Raw genomic sequence first — 23,718 nt, 5'->3', positions numbered from 1 at the left:
CACAGCAGTTGAGTTAGTCTGGGAAACCCCTCCAGGAGCAATAAGCTTATTCAGTGAGGAGTCACTAGCCAGTGCAGATTAAAGTGTTGGCCTGGATGGAGCACATGGAGCTTGCAAAGGAGTTTTGCAGGGGTAATCATCTCTGGTTTAGGATGGAAAACTTGGCTCTGCTCAACTTCCCTGCACTTCTGTCACATGCAAACCAAGCCTGAGAGAACCCTAATAGTGCCTGCATGAGGTGGTGGACAAAACCTGGTGGCTTTGGGACGTTGCAGCCTGTAGAAGTTACTGTCCTTTGGGCAAAGTAGGCAGAACTTGCTTCAACCCAGGGGCTGATGCAGCAGCTGACATCCCTGCAAAGTGGATTTGTGTTACTGATGGATTAGCACAGCTCCTCTACTGACATCTTAGGTGGGTTTTTTAGGCTTCAACTCTGACTTGGAAGTTGTAATCTTGTTCAGTCTCTGGCCATGACTTGACAGCCATTTATACACATGAATAATCTCCATTACTGATATTGGGGAAAAAAAAATATTTTGGTATTCCTTATGTAAATGAGGAAGCTGAAGCAGAGACTGGTAATTCAGACCAGACAAATGAATTCTCCTATCCTTAAAAATCTTATTTTTTTGATGCAGCTTGAGAACACAACACAAACTTGGTCAAAGCTATTCCAGTATTTCCTTGTGCTGTCGTCTGAGATTAGCATCTTGAAAACTTCTGGAGTAAAAAATCCTGCCATGTGGTGTATCAGGTGCTCCTTGGCTCCCTGTGGTGCCAGCCTTGTTCTCTGCTTCCCTCTGGTTATTTACACAGGGTAATGAAGGAAGAAAATATTTTGTGCTGTCTTGGGAGATGTAGTACAGAGTTGACCAAGTGCCGATGCCTGCCTAGGCTACCTGGTAAATCTGTGTTAAAAATTAGGAACAGGCTTATGTGAGTTAGATAATGGGAAAGTGGTTTGGAGATTTCATGTAATAATTCTTCTCTCACATCCTTGTCCTCCTTAAACCAGCTGTAACCACATCTGCGTCTCTTCTTAACCTTCTCTGGGGAAATGGGATGTGTTGGCACACTGCAGCTGCTGTACATGAGGCATCACTGGTTGATGCACTAGTACCCACAAAAAACACTGGGAGATAAAGATACAAGATAAGCCATTTTGCAATTACCACTGATTTTTCTTTCCCCACCATCAGGTGCATAAGGCAGAAGACATTTGGTACAGGCTCCTAATAAACTATGATAGTTTTAATAAATTTAACATGCTCAGATTTTTTTCCCTAAGGGAATTACTCATAAGGAGTAAAGATGATAAATATGAGGACTTAGCTGGACAAAACAGGTGGTGCAGCAAAAAAGCCTCGAAGTGTTTCACATGCTTCAAAACTGCTCTTATTTGGTGCTAATGAAGAGACTGCTATCTCCTAATGTGCTAACTCTCCGCTGATTCTGCAGCATCCTTTTGTGCCCTACTTTTCCCCTTCCTTCCCCTCACTAGGAAAAGTGCCATCCCCAGAGCATGCTAGCTGCTGTATGATAAACAGAGAAGTAAAGATATTGTACAGATTTTAATAGACACTATCTGCTGGTGTGCAGAAATCATGACCTGCCTTGTCTTCACTAATGTGGCTTTAGCACTTGAACAGCAGCCACTTTCTAAAACAAAATTCTCAGCTTGCTAGGATCAAAGGCTGGTTGGATATGGAAGGGACCTCTGGAGATGATCTAGTCCAACCCACCTGCTAAAGCAGGTTCACCAGAGCAAATTGCACAGGAATGCATCCAGGTGGGTTTTGAATGTCTCCAGAGAAGGAGACTCCACAACATCCCTAGGCAGCCTGTTCAGTGCTCTGGCACCCTCAAAGAAAAGAATTTTCTCCTCATGTTCAAATGGAACTTCCTGTGTTTGTCTGTGCCCATTGCCTCTCATCCTGTTGTTGGGCACCATCATGTCTGAGATAGTCTTTGTCTTTTCTGCCCTGCCTCATGTCTTTTCCTGATGCACCAGGCATGTATCAAGCCCTCTGTTCCTGGTGTAAAAAGAAGTCTTGATATCACTTTTAAATAGATCTGGCTCATGCCCATGCCTGCTGTCTAAAAAAGCACAGGGATGGCTCCATGAGAAGAGCTGTGTGCTAAAGAGGCAACTTGAAGGGAGGAGCAACCCCAGTGGACTGGGTTGCTCAAAATTATCTTTGGATCTTCACAATGTTGACCTGACACAATCAAGACGATACAACTAAGCACTTATTGATTTTTATGTATGTGGGGGGCTCAGATATGCTTGGCATGCCCCGGTCTCTGGGAAGGGAGTGAAGATTTTTACTGGTGGTTCCAGGAGAGAGCAGCAAAAAGTGCCTTTGAAAATCCTACTTTCAGTTTGCTTTTCAATGCTAACATAAAAAAGATGTACTTCCTGTGTCAGCTACAGTTTTGTGAAGGATGATAGATGATACTGAGATCAGATGTTGGGCTTTACAAAAACATTGGGTTGTTTTCTTTCTTTCTGCACAGTTACTCATTGCGAGCTATCCACACTAGGGAGCAATGAATTAATTTTTCCTTCAAAGTTCATACTGAACTAAATAAAAACCAATTAAGTACCAGATGACAGTGACAAAGCTGGATTTTTTTTCTGACCAATATTTGAACACTAGAAAGAACTGTTGGAGAAAAGAACAATTCTGAAGTGTCCTCGTTTCTAGTATTTAATTAAGTGATGATCTAAATTATATCCTATCTTTACAGCAGAATAGGACGGGGGGCAAAAGCTTTACTCGCTGCTTTAAATATCTCTGCTAATTAGAGGAACAGTACTTTTATGTAGCAAGTATTATCTTGTGTTGTAGGAAGTCTTCCCTGTCTGGCAAGATGGGGAAGAAGTGGCAGGAACAGACACAGAGGGTCTGCTGCTGTTTATTTTTATTCAAAAAGCATCACCCCATCCTACAACTAAACCCAGATGCTGTCTCTGAATACTCATACATAGACACTAGAGTTTCCCAATGACATGATGTCCAAGCAGTGGTGTTGGGTGGGGTGGGGTTTTTGTTTGTTTTGTTTTTGTTTTAAGATTTCTGAGATGATGGTAACATAGGGTGAAAAAGCTCATGCTTTTTCAGGCTGCTGCAAACTGAAGGGCCAAAATGGGCTTCTGTGTGGGGGAAATCTCAAATGAGTTGAACAGTCAAAACTCCTTGAAAGCAGCAGATACAGAATAAAATAGATAAGCTGGGAGGGTCAGGCAGAGCTGGGGACATGGCACTCAGAAATCCTGGACTGGACGCTGCAGCCAACCGGAACTGGATTCAGTCTGTCACTAGGCCTCAGTGAGAGGGATGACTCATAAGGTGCTCTCCTAATGTTGGCCATAAGGAAAAGGGACAAATCCTCGTGATCTCCCACTTTTATATGGAGTATCACATGAATGGGATGGAATACTTAGTTGGTCAGTTTCAGTTCACTACTTCTCCTTGCCCCTCTCGTGGGATGTACATCCATCCTTATCAGTGATGTTGCATTCCATTGCTGTGTCTACCAAAACATGTATCTAGCTTTTGAGGAAAATGAAGACTTTAGCTGACAGAGAAATTTACTATAAGAGAACTTGTTTTTAACAAAACCAGGACACAGAGGTGCATCTACCCACTGCTCCATTGTTGTCCCACTTTTTTTGCTCAAGAATGTTTGTCAAGGGCATCCAGAATTGTTGTCAAACTGGAACCTAAAAAAAAGGTAATAATAAAAGGGATTATGCAGACAGTAGTTGTTCTTTGCTCATGCTGTATGAAAACTTTCTGCTCCATGGTATAAGACAATTTTTGATTTTTTTAAAGTGCAAAGCAGATGCTCCACTGTAGTGAGAGGAGACAGAAATGGAAAATGAGGAGGCTTATACTTAAAAAAATGAACAGATGCCAGGAGTGGAAAACAACAAGGTAAAAGAAAGTGAATACTTTGAGTAAACAACCTAAAACAAATAGAAAAAAACCCCAACAAAACAAACAAACAAAAAAAAACAAAAAAAAAAAAAAAAAACAAAAACCACACAAAAACAACAGAAAGCAACCAATACACACAAACAACCAGCCTGTACCAGTCTGGAGCTGGGATTAATCAGCTCCTCAAAGTTTTTTGTTTTTTTTTCTTAATAAATGGAAGTTGAAAATGAACTTTGCAGTTTTGCAGTATACCTGCATGTGGATGGCAGGTGGGCTGAAGTTGTGATGCAGAGTCCCCGGAAGAGCCAGAACAGGGATTTCGCATCTTTTGGATGCTCTGTTGATTCCTTAAAAAAATGTGGCTTTACTGCTGAGCTTCAGGCTGATTCAGGATTGGCAGGAGGAGGAAAGTTTTTACACTGAGGGTGATACAATACTGACCCAGGTTGCCCAGAGGGGTGGTGGATTTGGCATGGGACAACCTTTCTCCCCACATCAGCTGGTGCAAATTGCTTTTTTCCAGCCTCTCATTGTTCTTCCATCCTGTCTCTGCTCAAATGTGTCTGCACAGAGAGGAGCTCGATGGGAGGCTTTTTCAGATCTGCATTTCTGCAGACCCACCCTCCTGACTAGCCGGTGCTGCTCTGTTCTTCTCTGTAAAGGGTCTCTGCGTAGCACACAGACACTATTTAGGGAAAACAAGCCGCAAACACAGCTGCTGGTGTGTCTGAAAGGGGGATCAGTGTTGAGCAGCATGCTACCAACTCTGCTTTCTTCTTCCTTGCTGCTGCCCAGTGTTTCCCCATGCAAACCTGGCATCCACCCTGGGCAGGGGAGATGGCACAGCTGCATCCTCTGCCTTGGTGGTACCTGTGCTGGCAGCAAGCAGGGAGAAAGGGAACAGTGAGCGCTAATCCATGCTGCAGCAAGAGACCAGCTGTTGGCTGAACCTGGGGCTGTGTGGCCTTTTCAGCTAGAAAATCCTTGAGTAAAGAGCACGTGTTCTAAGTCACTGATGAATTTTGCTCCCTGACATTTCTGTGATAAGGAAAATACAAGACAGGCAGCACCTGATTTCTGAAAAACATTAAGACATTTTTGCAAGCTCTTACATATTTTTAACTCAGTACCTCATTACCTGCTTTTGAATAAGGTTGTTATTCATTCTTTATAAGATCTCCTCTCCTCTTTCTGTCATCATTTATCCTTCTTAATTAACAAAGGGCATCAATTAAAATGTCAAATATACTCTGCCCAGAACACGCCAAAGCCACGCTCCGTCATAACATCCCTGCGTGGCTTGGCAGGGACAAGGATAGAAAACCTTGTCTGAAACGCAATTACTGCAATCCCTATCTGTAAGTAAGGATGGCATTTGTCTTGCACAGAGGAGCAGACCTGACAGCCGCAAAGCTTTCTTCTGAAGATCTGCCTGGTTTAGACAGTTGGCTGCTTGGGGCAGGAAAAAGCTCGTTGCGTTGGGATTTATCTGAAATTATTTTAGCCACCTGGCCCTGGGGGTTGGTCAGTGCTGGGTATCTGGGCTTCCTTGAGAATCATCAAGAGCTGAGGAGGAGAGAGGAGTGTTACTGGAGCATGATGCAAATCCCTGGTTTGTGTGCCTATATTAGGATAGGATGAATGGCCTCCTGCACAGAGGCAGGTAGCTCCAGGGGCGGTAAAACCTTGCCTGAGCCCCAAATCTCCTCCCAGCTCAGCATACCCAGCATGCTGGGACTATGTAGTTATTTTTTTGACAGCTGAAATGAGGTGAGGTGTTCTCACAGCGTTTTGTGCAACAGGAATGCACTCTTCATCGTGGGCTCTTCAGGATGCTTAATCAAAATATATCACAGCGAAGGGTGTTTAGAGGACGTGAGCACCATTTTCTAGGAACAAATAGTACTTACCCACTAGGCCCTAATGATATGAGCCCTTTGCTGTGAATACTGTGCTTATTTTGGGTCTGTTGTCTAAAACAAACTGTAATTTTGGCTCATGCAGATAGAGGAGAAATGCAATTTATATAGCCCAGAAGAAGCTGGTAATGTTCTTCCAACACTAATTTACAAGGTGACTCTAAGCATGGCCCTGTACCTGTGCCCCTGCTTTCCAAGGCAGTTTGCAGAATAAGCTTTAGCAGCTTAGCAGGGACCTGCACATTATCTGTTAGGTCCTTGGATGACAATTTTTACCTTTTTTTAGTCAGAGACTCAAAGCTTGTAAAAGCTTTTCATGTCTTGGGCACCGAAAGAAGACCCAGAAGAAATAGTTCCCTGGTAAAACACAAACTGTCAGAGCAAATGACTCTTGCTTCTCCCAACAAAAGGCAGGGCAGCATTCAGGCTTTAAACTGACTTAGCAGAGACAATCTGAAACTAAATAATTACTTTTTTTCAAAACCATAAATGCAGTTAAACTGATGTGTGCACACCTCAAGGGGCTCCCATGGTATTAAGCCAAGGTCAGAGCACCTTTTCTGAAGAGAGACAGATGTTTTATCTTGATTCACATTTCGCAATCGGTGTACCTGGTGGTTTGCCACTACTGCCTTTATTTTGGAGACACCCCCCCCCCAATCTGTGTCTCTTGTTTAGTCAGGTTTCACTTGGATGACGCTGAGAAGGTGTAGGACAAAATAAAACAGCATTTGTACTTGCTGGCATAAAATAATTCTGAGGGGCAATTGCAGTGTCTTGTTCATTTAAGCCATGAGTATGCTCAACCCATTTCCAGTAGGTGAAAGCCTCAGATTAGGAAATCTGGGTTTGTTTGATTAATTCACTCAATAAAAGCTTTGTTTGAGAAGGCATTTCCACTCAGCAAAATATTGACGTTTATATTGAAATTCAAGCAAATGCTGAAATCCTGCTGAAGATAAAAGGATTTTTAAGGTGTGTAATGGTAGCTATGTGCTTAAATATTTATTTAACAAGAGTGATACTAAGCAGATGCTTGCTTGACTTTCTTGAATAGAAACCTGAGAGGGTTTTGCAAGAGGGAATATCCAGAATCCAGGTTGATAAGATGTTTGAAGTGCTGGGTGGATGCATCTGTCTGTTTGCGGGTGGCTTCTGGTACATATCGGGCAGGGAAGTATCTGCTGCACATGACTTTTTGCCAGTTGAGGTGACTCAAACCCTTTTAATTTAATTTTATTTTAATTTTTTCCCCACCCAGAGTATAAAATATACACTGGAAACAACAGCCCTGCTAGGGGTAAAAAAAACTTCAAACCTTTACACATGTAGTTATGGGCTCTGAAGTGACTACTGCCAGTAAGAAAAGAGGTCTTGGAGCTTCAGCGTCTGCTCAATCCTCGTTAGTGGTTATGCTAAAAATTGTTAGGGAAAGAGAAAAGAAGATACCCCCAGGTTGCTGTTTAAATGCGTGGTGTTTTTACATCCAGTTCCAGTTTGTTGAACTCAAAAATGATCGAGCAGAGCTGGGCAAGGTCCAAAGTGAGGCAATAAGGATTATAAGCAGTACGGATCTGCTTTCCATAAGGGCTGCTTAGATGGCCTAAGGCTCTTTGGTGTGGTAAAAAAAGGTGTCTGGAGGGATGTACAAGAGAAATCTATAGAAATGTGAGTTTGGTGGAGAGGAGGAAGTCAATTGTTCTTCTAACTGGGGAACCAGGAACACCAAACGAAATTGAGTGGCAGATTCAGCACAAAAGCTTCCTAAGTTGATCTTTCTCAGTTCGCAAGGACTAAATTTGCTATCACAGAAAGCAAGTCTTGTGATCTTTCCCATAGATTTAGAGATCTCCCTATTAAAAGCAGTGAATATTTTCCTCGCCTACTGTTCTGGCTGGAAATCTGTCATTGACAGACAGGACCCATCTTCTAATTGCCAGCCTTAATTGAGTCATGACTTAAATACATTTGTTCTTGTATCAGCCTTAACCCTGAGCTTAAGGGGTTTTTCTTTCTCCCTGGTGTTTATTACGCTCATATATTTTGTAAAATTGCAGAAAAACAGCATTGCAGGGAACCATTTATGGTTAAGTAGTCCCTATCCTCACCTCAAAGCCAGCCCAGTCATCCTAATAAAAAACCTGATTGATATTTGTGTGACCTGATTACAAAGGTGTCGAGCAGTGGAAACATCCACACTGTTTTGCTTCTCCACCTTCCCATCCAGGAATGGGAAAATGGTTTAATTTTTAACTGCAAAAGGGGGAATTAAAGAAGAATAAAGAAGAATGAAAAAGCTTATTCTCTAGCCATCTAGGCAAGCCAAACAGGAGTAAGGAGTTGGACTCAATGATCCTTTTGGGTCCCAACTCAGGACATACTGTGATTCTATAAATACACAAAAGGAGCAGTCAAAAGAGTCAAATTCTTGGATTATAGCTTGGATCCTCTAAGAATAATACACGAGAAGCTCAGAGTAAATGTGTATTACCTATCAGAAAAACAAACAAACAAACAAACAGTGTAGTAAAGGAAGCCACTAAGACAGAAGTTCTGTTTCAGAAAACCCAGATACACTCCCCTTACCACACATACACCCTAGCCCCAAATTCTGAAAAATTAAATGCTAAGCCCTAATAAGATGAATAGGAGGAGAAAAAAAAAATCTGCATTTGCTAAATGCAAAAGAATATTTAAAGAATACTTTCTACCCCCCAAAATGTATCAGAAATGGGGATGTTGCCATCTGCCCCGTTGGTATAATAAATGATTGAAGCACAGTTGGGGGCACTCAGAAAAGAACAGACTTCATAATAAAAAGCCATTAAAAAATTCATTCTGATGGAACCGAGGGAGCTTTCCCACATTGTAACATCTCTTTCTGGGGTGCTTTTCTGACAATTTATCTCAAATTCAATTACTGATAGAAGAGGTTTCCAAGTAAATAGACAAAATGAATAGTAACCAATTGGAAAAGCTAACTAATATGCACACAAGAGGTGTAAAGGAATTCAAATATGAAAGTATCTTGCCTGTACTCCTTAAATAGCCCTTGGTACCAGGAGAATGGAAGGTGGCAAATGTGTGAAGTCTGAGAACATCTGGTGTAAACTGGAATTAAGAATGGAATGAGTAGACATTTGGATAAATGTATCTATAGCAATATATATATATTAACAAGGATAATCCAATCAATATGGAGCACTGGATTTCAAAAATCTTTTGACAGAGGCTTTCACCAAAGTTTTCTAAAGCTATCATGGAAAAAGTGAAAAGGTTAATTATAATAAATATACTATTCCTATCTAGTAATTACTTGTAATTAATTTATTGATGATACAAGTTTTTTTTTTCCTCTGATAAAAGACAAGTACTGAAGGGAAGAGTAAATGGACATCCAGTAGTGATTAGTACTATGACCTGGTATGGTCTGCATAGCCACAGGTGATTGCAAAAGGGTTGACAGGGAAGCAACAAAATTCTCTGGTAGTTATACGCCTATTCTAGAAACTTAAAACTAAAGTTGTCAGTGAAGTGTTGAGGACGCTGAGTGACTGGCTGATAAAATAGCGGACAAAATTCAGTGTCAATAAATGCAGAGTAATACAGTGGAGAATGGTGCTAAGAATTTGTACATAACAAGAGGTTTAAATGAACTATTTTCCAGTAAAGAGATGCTGAAATTATTGTGGTTAGTTCTATGAATAAAACAGCTAATGCCTTTCTTTCCTTCCCTTTTCCTCTTAGATGAAATACTGTGATATCTTTCTTGAGAAAGCTATTGATCTAGCCAGGGCTCGAGCTCCTTCCTCCAATTTCCTCCCCTTCATAAACGTGCTGACCTCTGGCAGATTTAGTGCCTTTGATGCAAAGATGCTTCCCTAATTCAAACCCCTAAGCTCTGCAATCACCCTGGCTTCCACAATTATTTTTCCTCAGTTTATCAAAATGTGCCCTGCTGATCCAGACCTGGAAAGAGAAAACTGGAGAAGTTAAGAGCAAATGCTCCGTCTGGGCCCTGGATCTAATGAACCACAGGAAGAGATTGCCCAAAGGTGATGGAGAATTGTGCCTCACATCAAGTTTTCCTGGTGAGACTGAACCTCTCCTGCTCCTCTCTACTGTACATGTACTTCTCCCTGACAAAACACCACACCAAATGCATTACATTTACTAATTAGAATGGAGTTACTAATTAAGTTTAAATTCCAACATACTAATGAAATTTTATTTCCTAATTGTGCTACATTATCACTAATTAGAATAGCAGTTTTTACTTAATGGATTATATTTAAATTAAGATGTCTACATCCAATGTTTTTTCCTACTTACATTTTAACTAATTGATGCTGCAATTATTAAGTTGCTTTTAAATTGAAATATATCAGGCTGGTAGGGAATGATATGGTAGCTTGCTTACGTCTGTATGATACTAATACCATTGATTAAGATACAGTCCAGCTAATTAATTCTGGAATCAAAATAATTTCATAAGTGTTTGAATAAGGAGTGAGTGTACGCTACTCCCTTGCCACACTGTTAAAGAGGAGCTTATTATGGGCTCAGTAGATATTTAACATGGTTATTGATACTAATCAGCTCAGATTCAATCTGCAAATATTTAGGCCCATGTTCAGAAGGGCATTTAAACATGTACGTATCTTTAAGCATGTCCTTAATGGCCACTCACATTTTTGAATCAAAATCTTTGGGTTCCTGCTTGTCAACACATGTTAGCTAATAGAAAAAGGCCTTTGAAGATTTATTTACCCTGCTGCACCCTATTCTGCAATGCCATCCAACCAGATGCTGGTGATGCTACACAAAACCAAAGATAAATGCCAAGTGCTAGTGATTAGCAAAGAAGTAGGCAGCAGCCTTAAATCACAGATGCAGCACGGAGGCTTCCTACCAAGCTGTTGTAACAACCTTCCTCATAACAGATAATGTTGAAAAGAAACCAGCTACATAAAATAAATAAACACATGAGGTAAAATGAGGATTTAATTAAGAGGAAGGGTTACTGGTGCTTTCCAGACATGAAAAATGAGATTACAGTATGAAGTTTTGAATAGGTGAAACTTTAAAAATATTTCAACAATTTTGTTTCATCTCTTTGTAAGTAAATGAGAGGGCAAATTTAAAAAATGGAACAGGTTCATTAGTGTCTTTTCCCCGGTGCCCGTGCTTCTAATTTTTACAGGTGCAGAATTGAACTGCAGAGAAATCCATCTCCATCAAGGAAGCATCTGAGTCCTTTCAAAAATCCTCCACAATTTAAAGATTAGTGCAAAAGGAAGGATACCAGAAAAATCAGGTTGTCTTCATATTAAACAAGAATTGTGTTTTGGAAGTCCCATAACAGCCAATATCATCAAAAACTCATGCAGCATTGAAAAAGAGCAGGAAAAAGTCAGTGGAAAACTACTTAACTGAAGCAGAAGGGTCAGCTTGAGAGGCTGGAGAAGATAGGCCATGTATGTTTGAGCAACTTAGTGTCATTACAATGCAGCTATAGACAGGAAGGCAGATGCTGTATGATTATTCTTTAACAGTGAATTATAAGGGGATTTTATCTGTTTCCTTTCTAATTTACTCTGACTTTGTAAAACCATGTTCCTCCAAGCTCTGCTCCCTGTTCCAGCACACTAAGAACTCCCCTCTGTAAATGATAAAAGCCCTGAGCTGTATTTTTCCTTCTGCATAGCTTATTTTAAGGCAGAACATGGTGCCTTTTCCCCAATAAACTTTGGCAGATTTTAGACCATAGTTGCTTTTGACTGAATACTGATCCTTATAGGAGGTGCCTTCAGCTAAACCATATGGGAACCAGTAGGAATATTTATGATTGAGACAGTGTCAGCCGGAATATGATGTCATGTCACACCATAACTTTTGGAGGCTATGTATTGCTTTTAGTGAAGTTTCCACAGCTTTCTGTTTTCTTAAACTCCTGGGATTTAGCATACTAGTCTTGGATGTAAAACAAAAAATTTTTTAAAAATGCAGATCCAGACTCTTGCCCTCTGAGCTGCAGTCATCTAGGGTAAAAAATTGCCTGTAATCAGACTAAGGAACAGAAAGAAGACTTTGTGCAGCTGAGATTAATGCTGTGGCCATAAGGCTGCATGCAGGAAAAACTTAAATTTTGTTTCAGGCAAGAAGAAAAGAAGTCAAACCCAAAAACCTATGAAATTCAGTTTTTTGCAAAAGTATCAAGTGGGGTTCGGTTATGTTCCACACTGTGGTTCAAAGCTGCCAGAGCTGCAATGAAACAGAAAGAGATTTATTGTCTGGTCAGCTTTATATTCATAGTCTTATCTAAATCTAGTGTACAATACTTCACATACATTCTTCCATAAACACATAGATAGTACAGCTGATTATTAAATCAGTAGAGGTAATTGGTGGGACACATTACTGTACAAGGCACTGATTGCAGACTCTGGAATTTAAGGTACGATTTTTGTTCTCAGTAATTTAAAATGTAAATATATATACATACAAATATATATATACACAAAACACCATGTGTGTGCATAACTGTGACAAACTAGTTAACAAAACTGAGGAGCTGGTATTTGTTAAGTTAGACAGCTCAGGTTTATACCAAATTTTATTTAGTTGTCATTCTGATGGCGAAATGTCTCTGAAATCTCTCCATCACAGCCCCTTCTCCCCCACAGATGGAAATTCATTTGCTGAAAGGAGAGTTGGCAGCAAAACCCATCCTGAGCTGTGTGAGCTGTGTCTCTTCAGAAGATGGGATTATTGCAAACGCTCCCTTGACACTAAGATATTTAAACAGTCTTCCCAGCAATGTTAAAAAGGTAAGGTGTGCATGATTATGAAATATAACTCTACGATGATTTTCAGATTTTAGAAAGCAGCAGAATGTTTTCCAGCTGTGGCCATCAATGTGTGATATCCCTCTGAGTGTTTTTTTTTCTGAAGACAAAAATATTCCTGCTTCCATTGCTTCCTCTCCAAAGCTTTCTCCACCCTGATGGGCTCTGTTGTTTGAGGCAAGTACCTTCATTGCCCATTAGCTCCTCAGACTTGCTGAGAAATCCAGACCTAGCACTTGTGAACATCTTCCTTTGCCTTTATGGGGACAAGACATGTTTGCAGGTATCCCACACACCTGTATGACTTTTAATTAGAGTTACGTAGTGTGCACCGTTACTATAATCTGAGTTTCCTGGCTAAACCCAATGATAGATAAAACCATACGAAAGGTGTAATCTAGACCAAAATCTTCAGTGCAGTTTCGCTGAAGATAAAATAAATATTCCTCATACAAACACAGCAAATACCTGCCAACTTCCTGATAGAGCAGCAGGGCATAAAGCGAGCACAACTCAGAAAAGTGGAGGTGTACATAACATCGAAATGAGAGGTGAGAGATAAAAACAGCTTTTGTTTTTGAATAAAAGAAACTAAATATGAGTGCCAGCATGGTTCGCTACCCAACAAAATGCAAAGCCACATGTGTGGAGCACAAGAAAATAGCCTCACTGATTTCTAGAGCTGGAAGAAAAGCCAATGGGAGAAGGGAAGGAAGGTGAGTTGGGAGCAACAGCTGCTGGATGCTGCTCAGCTCTTCCAGACCAGAAAGGCTATGGGAAGAGTGCATCGTAGTGCGTTTGCCTGCAGGCAAACCCGAGAAGAACAGCAACATCATTCTGTGGATTGAAATTCAACCACAGAATGCAGCCTGGCCCCGATGGATCAATTCCTTTGCTGTCATGGACAACAGATGTTCTGTCCAAAAGCGGTGAGAAGCCACCTGCTTGTGCCCTGATCTACAAAACCCTAAGGCTTGAGAAAGCAAGGAACCTGGGAGCCAAAAAGATAATCTTCTATGTCCATTAGAAGTGTGAGGCAAGTCAAGAGCTGGGAGCAATGTCTCTTGGTTTGAGCTGCATTTCTGTAGATCACTCATCATTCTTGCCTTCTGCTGCTGAAGGCTTGTTCTCTCTGTGACTGGCTCACCTGTCTCTTAGTTTGGACTCAATTATTTTTATCCTCCATGGTTTCTTTCCACCTAGACTTGCTTCTGAGTGCATGTTTGCCTTGTTCCTTGCCTGTCAGCATTTGAATATTCCTGACTGTAAGGAACATTTAATGAAGAACTGTTGTTTTTACATAACTGAGGACCTGGCGCCTGACCCTAGCAGGGGGGAGGACCGAGAGACATCAGACTATGAATTCTTAATGTAATACACAGTTTCTTCCCAGAATACGGACTGACACCTGTATACATACTAATACCGGTATTTACTAACTCATTTAGAGGGGAAGGACTGAGAGACATCGGACTATGATTCTCTTCCTGGAATATGTACTGACACCTGTATACACACCAATACCTGTATTGATAAGTTAATTTAGGGGGAAGTGTAGCCAAAGTACCAGGAATCCATATCTTAAATAGACTGATAAGGGGAAGGGTATTGTGTGCCTTGGGATAGTCTGTAAACACTGAAGTACCCAACCAATGGGGAGCAGGGAAGGGAAATTGTGGCCAGGATTTTGGGGAGATATAAGCAGGGGCTTTTTGCCCTATTCGGTGTGCCTACCTTTAGGTAGAACACCCGGTCTTGCAAAATCGTTATTAAAATATGCTTTGCCAAGAGATCCTGCCTGGGCCTATTATATTTGCAAAAGAATTGCTTCCTACACTGACCATTGACCTACCTTTTGGGCCATCCTTCTTGCTCAGACTCCTTGGTCAACATACTGCCCTCTCTCTGGGTTAGAAAGTCTATATGATACACAAAGATGCATTCCCCTCTTCCTTCTAACTGTCATATTTGTGTAACTGAATCCCAGCAGCCAAAAACCTGAGCATTTTTCCATGTCATCCTCTGCTTGTTGTTGCAATCAGTGTGCTTTGAAAGTTATGATTAAGCTAAGAAAAACATTCTGTGAGCCTGTCAGACTTTCAGGATTAGCTTGCTCCCTTGCTCATGCCTTTCCCTTATGTACAGTTTGGCACCTTCCAAAGCATTGTTTTAATCTGTGTTTATTTTAAACTGAGCTTAAAGAAATGCACAGACAGTCACAGGGGAAAAAAGGAACCAGTTATTTATAGTATGAAGCAGTTAAGCTTTCAGGATGGTTGTAAGTATGTTTTGTAGCAAGCAGCACCCTAATTCTTGGTTTCAGGCCAAGGTCACCTTTGAAAAGACACTTGTGCTCAGAATAGATGTGTGAGTTATGAACCTGGGCTCAACCATGGCTGGATGTACCTCTGGACCATCTGAGAACCATCTGGGCCTAAGAAAAAATTCACACAGGCTTTTTATAGCAAGTGCTCATTAATTCTACCAGATTAGTTAAGTTCTAGCCACCAGGTTTTCTTTTCCTGTTGTGTTTTGTTTGTTTTTTTTTTTGTCTCTGTTATTCTCCCTTCCAATACAAATTTGTCTCTTTTTTTGTTGAGAAATGTTTTGCTAGAGTGATTTTCAGCAGCCCTACATACTTGTGCTGAAGGGGAGTTACTGTACAACTAATCCTTTTAGTGCTCTGAAGAAATAACGGTGCTGACAGACACTTTGATATGCTAAACTAAATCCCAACAGGCACAGGTACCATGAAGAGCCCTGCAAAGTCACGGCAGGCAGATAGTCATAATTAGCAAGACTTTTTATTGCAGTAAATCAATATTTGATTAGCGACAAATATTTCCTCTGATCTCTCTCTTGCTTCATAAGCCTGAAAACGAAGGTAGGATGGGATTTGTCCAAGCTCAGTGCGCTAGACTCGTTAATCTTTTTTTTGACTTGATGATAAAGTACCCTGCAACATCAGTGGGAGGTGAGTTATGCCAACAGTAAGTGTATTTTAAAGTCTATTGGTTATAGGTGCTAGCACAGCATAAGACTACCAGAGGGTATCAGTTGTGGCTTAATTTCACAGTGCCAGGGAAGTTCGATTGATAAAATATTTGAGAAATTCTGAATCAGCTTTAGGAAGCACTTTTAACAGGATGGCAGAGTGAAAGATCTTTTCAGCTTTTCACAACATTTATGCATTCATGGCACATTTTGGTCCATGCAAAGAGCTAGGCATGTTCATTGTTGGATGAAGCAGCTGTTTCAACATTCCATACTTGCCACACAACCATATCACAAGCTTGTGATCAGTCCCATAATGGACACATCCATCAGATGGGTTTTCCTGCAGCATGGCTTTAAAGGATCAGACCCCAGACACACCTTGGGGCTTTTATTTTTTTTTTTATTCCATTTCAGCTTTGTTAGATATGGAGCTACAACTGTGACATTTTAAAGGAGAAAATTCAATAGATGGGGTTTACAAAAATATTTCTGCCCTGTATAGAAGGACCCCCCTTGCCAAGGGTTTCCTTTCTGAGTGGCAGCTTCTTGTTGCTTTCTTGTTTTTATTGTCATTGTGTGTGTTTGGTGTTTTGTTTTGTTTTGTTTTTTCTTTTTGTTGTTGTTTTTTTTTGTGCTTTGTGGTAGGTTGCATGGTGCACCTTTTCTTCCCTCTCTAGACAGATGCCATTTTTTGAGTTCAGAAGAGGTTTTAAATACATCCCATGTAATCACACAACACATCTGTCACAAATACTTGCAGTTGCAAAATGTTCGCAGAATTTTTTACTTCTTCTGATGTGCTGCAGAGGAACTTATCTCTTCCATTAATAAATCCTGGGCACAAAAGTTTTGGAAACAAATTCAGAGATTTATTCCAGCAAGTATTAGCCTGTTCTCTCTGTCTCTTTTTTTTCTTTTTTTTCCTTTTTTTTTTTTAAATCTCCCCCTTCAAGTCCTAACCACAACTTCCCAAGATGAAGCAGGCTATTTTAGAATAATTAAAAGTTTCTGCCTTTGTATGACTTCTATTGACACCACAGCTGCTTAAGCGTGTTAGGAACTAGCTCCAAGCCAATTAAAAGGAGATGGGTGCATCCTGCAGCTCCCTTCTCTCTTCGTAAACTTTTGACCAAGAAGGCACTGTATTGATTAATTTCATTTCTTCCTAATCTGCTTGTACTCCGCTTGATCACTTGGAGCTTTGCTCTCTTCTATTTCAGTACAATGACCCTGCTCTTGAGAAAGTGGAGAGTTTGAAGCAAAGCAAAGATTTCGAGTTATTACGAGGTGTTGAACACATGAATCTCTTCATAGCTATCTGCAAGATGTTACCTGAAAGTTGAGGAGGGCTCTCACCCCATAGAAGAAGAAATAGTAAGGCATTATTTCACAGCTTTCAAGGCAGTAACAAAGAAACAGTTTCACTCAGAACTACATAGCTGAACAGGCTCACTCCTTCAGGGTGAGTATATGGGAAGGAACAAACTAGCAACACTCAGGGGTTCCTTGCTATTATGTCAGCCAGACAAAATTTATTTGCTTTTTGGCCTTGTTATCGAGTAATAGTTTTGGTCAACAGGCAGTGTTGGCCTCAAATTTACGTTTCGTGGACACTAGGGAGATGTTTCTTGCCTATTTTTCCTAGTACCTGGGTACTATATGTTAATTAAGATATGCAAGAATAGAACAGCACCCCAGATGTCCTCTTGTGGAGAGGACAGCAGTTTACATCTCTTCCAGGAGAAAACCAGAGCAACAAAAATTGATCTTCTCATGCAGAGCTACAAGGAAAATCCTGACACCCACATCTTCATGTTGGAAAAGTCCGTTGCCATTCAGAGACTGTATTTTCAGGATCTAAGTGACAGGTGGAAGTAATGTTCTGAAAACAGTACACCATGAATTTCCATTTCCTTAGGAATTTAATATTTATAAAGTGGCTTAGCTTTGAATTGCCATGACAGTATCACAGCATTCGAATCTTGGCTGTCTCGATAATATAAACATAACTGCTATTCCCAAGAGGATTTTGACTAGTACCTGTTCCAGTCTGGTTTAATATGTGTTTCATCATGACACTCTCTGCACATACAGAGCACGTCTTTGTGGCATGGAAAGGAAGTAAGCATGACCTTTATCAAATAAATGCATTGCTACTGCAACAACGAGTAAGTGTAGATGAAATACAGATACTTGTATTTACACGACATCTGGAAGACAAATACTGACCAGATCTTTCTATCACTACTGCAGCACTCCAAGTTAATTGGAAAGACAGAAGGACATCACAGAATCTCATCAAAGAGATTTAGAGATGTCAGTCTGAGTTTCTAAACTTACTCTGAATTCGGCACCTTTTTTTTTTTACCTAGTCTTTTGGAGATTCAAGGTAATGGAAAAGGAATAATGGAATGGATAGGATAATTTAGGAAGAAATTGTGTTTGAAACCGTATTATCAAATAAATCACCGTCTGTGGGAGAAAACAATAGACTGGGACCTTGACTTTAACAGTTGGATAAAGATAAGTATTCAAAGTGAGACAAGGAAAGCTTAGGAAGATAATAGCTTGTCCATCAGGGGCAATGCTGCCAATTAGTGTTAATAGCAGCATATAGATCTCCTCAGCATTGCCATTGGGCATGCCAGGAATATCGTTAACACCAGCCTGCCCATCTCTCATAAGGAACTGGAGAGGCAAAAGGAAATAAGAAAGAGTAACAGAGAGGAAGGATCAACCTCTTGCTGAAGACAAAATGGTTTCCTCTTATTTAATTAGGCAGGATTTTTTCAGGTCTGGAACAGAACAAGTGTGTCCACATTTACTTACTTCACAAGTGTGCTGGTTTTTGAAACCCAGGAACAGAAAAGCATCATTTATGCTCTTTACTAAACACTACTCAAATAGTTTCTTAATGTTACTATGTCTTTCTTGTAACTCCCTTTGTATTTCAGATAACAACAACCATCTTTTCCTCGCCTGGACATCTCCATAAAAGGAAAAAACCAGATAATGACATGGAGGCTGTGATTTGGGGAAAGCTTACCATTATCTCAACTTATCTGTTTAAAACTAAAGGAAAAACACGTTCAACAACATCATTCATTCTAGGTAAGGGATGGTTATGCCCAGAGCTATTTACTAGGACTGATTGAAAAAGTGTATGTCTTTTTTTTTTTTTTTAAAGCAGAGATTATTTCTCTCCCTGAGGAAATCTATTAGAATATTCTAGTGGAAAACAGAAATATTTCAGCTTAAATACAGAAAGATTTTATTTTCAAAATACTTCTATTTTCCCTTATGGAAATTGCATTTTTGGGCTAGGTAGGTAATTTATTTATGGCTCAGTCCACTTATGCCACCTTTAATGACTCTGGGGCGGGGGTGGAAGTGGTGTTGGGAGTCCTGACCTTGATGCATCATAAAAAGTGGCTTAGAACCTTTTCTACGGAAGAGGATGACAACCTGCAGCATCCAAACCATGGGGTGCCAAAAACCATACCAAAGTCATGGCTGAATACACACATTTTATGGTTTGATTAGTTTTCACTGCCTGCTTTCTCTATTAAAAAAAATTCAGGGCAAACCAGCTACTGTTTATGAGCAATAACACCTACTTCAGTTATTCAAGTGATACACATAGGTGCTCTTGCATTTTTTATTATCTGATCAAGGTAGAAATACCAAGGCAAGACTAATAAAACATGCTTTGTAGTGGCTGCAACAGTATTGTAAAAGCAGGGGAGTGTTTGAGAGGACTGTCAATACAGTCTTTTCATCTCAAGCCTGGGCTGCTGGAGACCTTCTGACTTGTACAGCAATTTTCTCAAAAGGCATCTCCAAAATAAGACTTGGGATTCATGTTTTCTTGAAGAATTCGTGTAGCTCCTGGTTTCAGACCCCTCCCAAAATCAAGGTTAACAACTGAAAAGGATTCCAGCTAAGAAATTTGAAGCACTCAGTGATCTGGTGAAAATAAGCAAGCAGAGATAAAATGGTATGTATTCCAATCAACAAAGGTAAATGCTTTGGCCTGACAGATAGAGTAATGGTGAGAGATGCTCTGGCTTCCAGCTCGCATTTCAGTGTCTGCTCCTGGCCTTCAGCCTCCAAAAATCGTGACTTGTTAGGGGCAGCTGGAATGTGCTAATTTTAGGGTAGTAAAACACTGGCCCAGGTTGCCTGGAGAGGAGGTGGGTGCCCCATCCCTGGAGATATCCCAGGCCAGGCTGGATGGGGCTCTGAGCAACCTGATCTGAGTGAAGATGTCCCTGCTCATGGCAGGGGATTGGACTGGATGAGCTTTGAAGGTTGCTTCCAACCCAAACTATTCTATAATTCTATATTATTCGATGCCCTTTTTAAAAAATCGTAAAATCCTTATTGCAGGGTGCTGATCACAGGCATGGGAAGATAGGGCATGTCTGATCACACCTCTAATGTGGGCAGTGCTAATCAATGCCATGGCTAGTTGTCTTCCCAGCCTTCCTGGTAAGTAAAGCTCTTCTCCACCCTCCTGCTATTACCCTGCTCTGAATTTCATTTCTCAGCTCTCTGGTTTGCAAACAAGGATTGCATCATTTTATCATAACAACAGTTAATTGGGAATGAAACCTCCCCAAATCAATTACAACAATTCAAATTACTCTTAAGACAAAAACATGGCAGTGAATATTGCAGTAAAATATATGAGAAACACCTCTTGACAGTTCAGTATTTATAGTGGCCAGCAGCCACTGTAAATTCCCGAGTATAACGGGAAACAAACAGCACCTGTGAAATGATCTCGTTTCTTCAGGGTGCTGATTTTATGAGCAGTTCTGCTGGTGCTTATCTTCAGACCTGGAGATAGATCCACTGAGCATAATGTTTGTCAGTTCCTGAGACAGCAGGAAGAAAATAACTCTGCATAAAGGCAGAGGGGAAAAAAGCCCAACATATTTTAGGAGAGAATGAAAGATCAAAGATCTTTTTGGTTTGTTGGGGTTCTTTGTTGGGTTTTGGCTTTTTTTTTTCTTCCCCATTGTGAATGTAATGTACTGGTCTGTACTATTTTTGAGAACCAGGGTCTGTGATGAAGGAGGAGACACAGAGATGATAGAAACAGTGGGAACGCACCACCAGTGCTTTGAGCCATCAGGATTGATGGGCACAGTTAATAGGACAGCATGTCATGTGATCCAAGGTTGGTGCTCAAAGCAATGCGTGGTATGAGGTACGGGTGGTACAGATGCCTACTGTTTAAATCCCTTGTAGGCTTTTTACCCACACAGAAGGATAACCACTAGGTGGTAAAAACAAACAAAAAGTTAATTTAACCTACTTTACAGGTCTTTAAGGGTGAAAAACTCCAACAGTTACCCATTTTCAAGCCTATCTGGTTGCTCTTTGGGGTTTATACCTGCAGATATAATGGGCAAAAGAAAAATGGGTTGTGTTACTGCAGGGAATTTCCAGAGGTTTTTACCAGAAGTGTGTTCTTGGCAGTGCTGAAAATACAACTACAGTGGAGCAGATGACAGCAAGCATAAATCAACTGAAGGCAACTAATTAACGCCAGTGAGGGACGTGGTCCAGTATTTCAGCTGTTGTAAGGTGCTGGGGTTGTTCTAGTTGAGGGATTGAGACTTGGTGATGAATCAACACTCTTTTAAAGGTTTCTTTGCTTTCCTTAGGATGTCTGCTGGGATGGGCTGGGCTGACAGACTCACTGAAGAGTAAATGGCTGTGTAAGGATATGGCGGGAAAATAATCTTTCCCTGAAGAGATGGATTCTGAAAAAGACTTTGTAAAGCCTGTGTGTTAAGGATATGAGGCTGGTATGCAATTGCTTTTTCTGTCTGACTCCCACTCCCTCCTGTCTTTCCCCAAGGAAGTCTGTACAAACTGGCCTGTTTCAGACAAAGCTCTCATTTATTTTTAATTTTAATTACTATTTAAACTTTGGACAGCTGCATGTTTCAGAAAATATAGAGCATCCTTTTAGGAAATGCATCTGTGGAGGACAGGTTGACAGGTTAGTTTACAGGTTTAATGTGTGTTTGTTTGTTTGTTTGTTTTTAGTGAGATATGGAAGAGCAGTGTCCAGAGGATGAAACATGCTGGAGATTTTAAAGAACAGTTGGACTGAATGCCAGCAATGCTAACAAGTGCAGTCTCCAAATATACACAAATGATTGTGGAAGAACTTCAGACTAATTAACACAAACTGCTTGTTTGTTTCTTTTTGATAAAGAACATTGAGGAAAATTAATGTGATTGGGAAAAATAAGGAGATGAATGCTGCAGTAAATGGATTTTGTCAACTTTAATGTATGTGCCAGTGACACTTCAGGTATAAATGAGGACTTGAGAAGATCTTAAATCTGAAGATGAAAGCTGATGAAATGTGATATTCTTCCTGTATTCAAATTAGGCTTAGTAACTACTAGGTGATCACTTAAACCCTACTTGAGCCATCATTTCTGTGGTTTGTTAGTCCTTAATTTCTCCAACTATTTTGAAAGAATTGATTGTTACTGTCCTGTTAATTATTTTTGAGTCACTGAATTATTTTGGGGTCAGCATTGTTAGCTTTGGATGCAGGTACAAATCAAGATGTCTGCATGAAATGATTACCGTATTTTGCAGACAAGAAATAGAGAGAAGACTCATTTTCAGCATAAATGTTTAAAAGTAATTTGATAATAGCTCTGCTAAACAAACAAGCCAACTCAAAACATGCGTGTTGCCTCTGATGAGACCTTTATGGAGAGTTGGTTACTGAAGATTTTCCAGGCTTGCTCTATTAAGTTCAGTTTGGGTTTGACTGATTTTGTTTTTCAAAGCTATTTTCTTTGCATTCATGTCTCTGAGAAGAGATGGGGAGGGGGTAGATATGTGGTACTACCTAAATGACAGCACTGTTTGGTACTGAATAAAAACCTGAAGATTTTCAGCATGCATGGAATAGATCATTGTGTGTTAGGAGCAGAAGGGGCCTCCCTGGTTCTCCAGCCTCAGCCCTGCAGGCTGTAAGTTGTGATTCAGTTAACTTGTGCTTGTTGTTGGCTTTATTTTTCCCCTCATGCAATTAAGCCCGGGTTCAGGACTGTTTTCTCTGTGTTGTAAGCTGAATGAGGATGTGTTGGGGAGCCTCCTCAGGCTGCAGATGCCGTACAGGGAGCACAGTCTACCCAGTTGAATGCCCAGCTGGACATCGCTGTATCCTCTGCCCTGCCTCAAGCGAAAGAAATATGGTTGGGAAAGGGTGGCTTACTGAAATTGGGCTGAAGTACAGTTCTGAGTTTAGCTGGGACAGGCTAGGGAGTACTCCTGTGAGATGAGTGGCTCGCTTGGCAGATCTTAGAATCATTTTGATTGGAAGAGACCCTCAAGATAGAGTCCAACCATAACCTAACTCTAGCTCTAAACCATGTCCCTAAGAACTCAGGCAACTGTTTAGGTCTGAAGCATTTATTATCATGCCTTTTTAATGAAAATGGGGCTGCCCATTTAGTAACTGCAGACTCTTTGGCTTTGAATGTCCACCTTTTATGAGAAAGAAAGAATTGTTTCCCCTCATTCACCAGCTCTCTGATCCCTGGATCTCGCTGCCTTCTAGGATAAGTGGTTGAAAATAAGGTTGGGATTAGTTCCGCTGCTTGGCCCAGGCTGTGGGTTTCTGTCCAACTTACGCTTCTTGCTCCCAAAGGAAGTCACAGCAGATATCCCGTGTCTCTGTGATTGAGATGTGAAAGAGCCAAGATGCTCTTGGGACCAGATGCATGCAAAATTAACGGAGGTTTTTCACCTTCAGCTCTCTACACAGCTCTCCTGATGCTGTAGAGAGAGCTTAAAGCCAGGCTAGATGAACTGGGCTTTGGGAGAGCCAAGATTTCAGGCTGCGCCCAGCATAGGATGCATGAGCACCATGTTCTTTGCTCTGTAGCCCACTGCTAATTACCAGAGCTATTCACTCCTTCTAAGCTACTTATTAAAATAATTAGCATAGACCTCCTCTGTTACAGA

At 40.6% G+C, this 23,718-nt stretch overlaps 1 long non-coding RNA gene across 5 annotated transcripts in view; it reads left to right on the top strand.

Moving 5' to 3' along the window:
* Positions 1 to 12,556: 12,556 nt before the first annotated feature.
* The window catches only part of LOC139827822 (uncharacterized), a 256,089-nt gene continuing 244,927 nt past the window's right edge, over positions 12,557 to 23,718 (top strand). For 3 of the 5 annotated variants that reach the window (XR_011738841.1, XR_011738840.1, XR_011738838.1), the window contains exons 1-5: positions 12,557 to 12,693; positions 18,663 to 18,819; positions 20,098 to 20,199; positions 20,775 to 20,893; positions 21,384 to 21,527. This is a non-coding gene — a long non-coding RNA (uncharacterized lncRNA). Of the gene's footprint in view, positions 12,694 to 16,939; positions 17,171 to 18,662; positions 18,820 to 20,097; positions 20,200 to 20,774; positions 20,894 to 21,201; positions 21,304 to 21,383; positions 21,528 to 23,718 lie in introns of those variants that run through there. The other 2 variants (XR_011738839.1, XR_011738842.1) reach the window with 2 other exon arrangements.

This window comes from Patagioenas fasciata, chromosome 4 (genome assembly GCF_037038585.1).
Source record: "Patagioenas fasciata isolate bPatFas1 chromosome 4, bPatFas1.hap1, whole genome shotgun sequence".
Classification (NCBI taxonomy): domain Eukaryota; kingdom Metazoa; phylum Chordata; class Aves; order Columbiformes; family Columbidae; genus Patagioenas; species Patagioenas fasciata.
This window is presented reverse-complemented; position numbering and strand designations above follow the sequence as displayed.